Consider the following 2318-nt stretch of genomic DNA (forward strand, 5'->3'; position numbering starts at 1 on the left):
TAAAGAGACCTCAATATAATACCTGAAACTCTTCAACTATTGGAAGACAAAATAAGAGGGACTCTCCATGATATAGGACTGGAAAAACACTTCCCGAACAAAACCCCAGTAGCCCAGAAAATTAAACAAGCACTCAACCAATGGTATCTCATGAACCTAAATAGCTTTTATACAGTCAAACATACCATAAACAGAGCCAATTGATTACCCAATGAATAGGAGAAAATCTTTGCCAGCTATACCACTGAATGAAGCCTAATATCTCAAATCTACAAAGAACTCCAAAAACGAATGAAAACATGTTGGTGAGGCTGTGGAGAAATAGGAACATTCATTGACTGTTGATGGGCATGTAAACTATTTTAACCACTGTGTAAATCAATATGGAGACTCCTGAAAAGGATGAATATAGACTTACCAACAGACCCTGTTATTTCCTTGCTGGGCATTTACCCTAAAAGCTCCACATCTCAGTTCAGAAATTTAACCATGTTTATAGCTGCTCAATTCATAGTAGCTCAAAACTGGAATCAACCCAGGTTTCCATTATTGGATGAATGGATAACCAAGATGTGGTATATCTACATGATGGAATTCTACAGCAATAAGAGAAAAAAATGACACATTTAAATTTGTATAAAAATTGTTGAACCTGGAACAGATCATTCTAAATAAATTTTCACAATCACAGAAAGACAACCATCACATGATCTCACTCATCTGTAGTTCCTAACCTGGATCAGTCCAAGTTGCTGACATAACCGAATAGCATCTCCAGGCTTGGACAATAGGGAGGGTAGGGCTTGGGGGAAGGAAAAAGGTAGGGTGGACACAAAACTGAACCCAAATTGAACTGGTAGCATAGAACCCTTTATCCTGGAAGTCAGACTAAAAGGTGGAACCTCAAGAGGACATTAGAGGAGCACCTGAATTGAAGGGCCCTGGAGAGGGTGATATGAAACCTAGGCTCAAATTTCTCCTGTTTCTCTTTCTTCTCTCTTTTTCTTTTTTCTTTTCCTTGGTGCTGGCCTGTAATTCCCTGCACCAGGATGTGGTCTACATCCACAATCAATTGTTGATCACAGGAACCTACTAGACCTCCCCAAAACAAACAAGATGGACTTCTGACAGAGCACTTGATTATCCACCAGGTATTAATGGTAAGACCCTACTGCTGAAGACACCATATACTGTTGGCATGGACCATGGAGATACATGGCTGGAATCAAGAGGAGAGTCAGTCCCCAGACAATTAGCCCATCTAGTGCTGGAAGATGCTGCATGAGCTAGGGGGAAAGTGGCCAGCATCAGTCTGAGCAAATCAAAATCTAAGTGATTCAAAAGCAAAGAACCTGATGTGATGCTCACTGAAGTTCAATAGTGGCACACAGCCATGGTGGGTAACCAACTACTCTTGGATTGGCTAACATCCACTTAGTGGAAAGGAAATCATACCTGGAACTGGAAAACAAGTCCGAATCATATGCAGGTAATGATTCTGCTTTCCATTGCCAAGCTCCCATTAACCTTAGACTATAAGAGGGTCTACATTGTTTTAATTCTCTCTAAATTGATAATGGTTATCCCATTTAACCAGCACTGACTTCATTCTCTGTTAGAGAATCTGCTTCTTTTTTTTTTCAGATGGGAGCTGGACCTGAGGAGATAAATGACCCAGTGCCCTCCACCCTGGCCCCAGCTGAAACCACAGAGGAATTGGGGAAATAATCAAGAGTGCTGCTTTATTAGTGAATCTTATATCAGCACAAGGGTGATGGAGATAGATACTGAGGTATCACTGAAGTAGACTTAAAATGCTCCCAGCATGGCTCAGGCAATTTTGTGGATGAGGGGATGCAAAGATTGTTAGAGTCACAAGTTGGGAAATTTTGCACAGAGACATTACCTCCCCCCCATAATACATTGCCCCCAATCCTCATGGGGTTGATTTGCATTCTCAATGAGGAAGGCCTCTTCAGAAAAGGGGCAGGGAGGAGGAAAAGATGTTATCAACATGTGCTGTTTACATACTAAATATATCCATATCTAATAAAAAATTTAAAGAAATTTCAGCATAATTCTTCACAGAGAGAGAAATATCTTCAACATGGGAACTTCTGGTCAAAATCATGTCCACCTAACCACGCTTCAGCCTCTGGGGTAATACCATGCCAAAATATCCTTAGTAAAACAACACTTCTGGAGGTATCTCCATACCTGACCTAAAGCAATACTACAAAGACATAGTAGCAAAAACTGCATGGTACTGGCATTGAAAACAGACTTATATGCAAATAGAACAGAATTGAAGAGCCAGC

This window comes from Jaculus jaculus, chromosome 1, assembly GCF_020740685.1.
Source record: "Jaculus jaculus isolate mJacJac1 chromosome 1, mJacJac1.mat.Y.cur, whole genome shotgun sequence".
In the NCBI taxonomy this organism is placed as follows: domain Eukaryota; kingdom Metazoa; phylum Chordata; class Mammalia; order Rodentia; family Dipodidae; genus Jaculus; species Jaculus jaculus.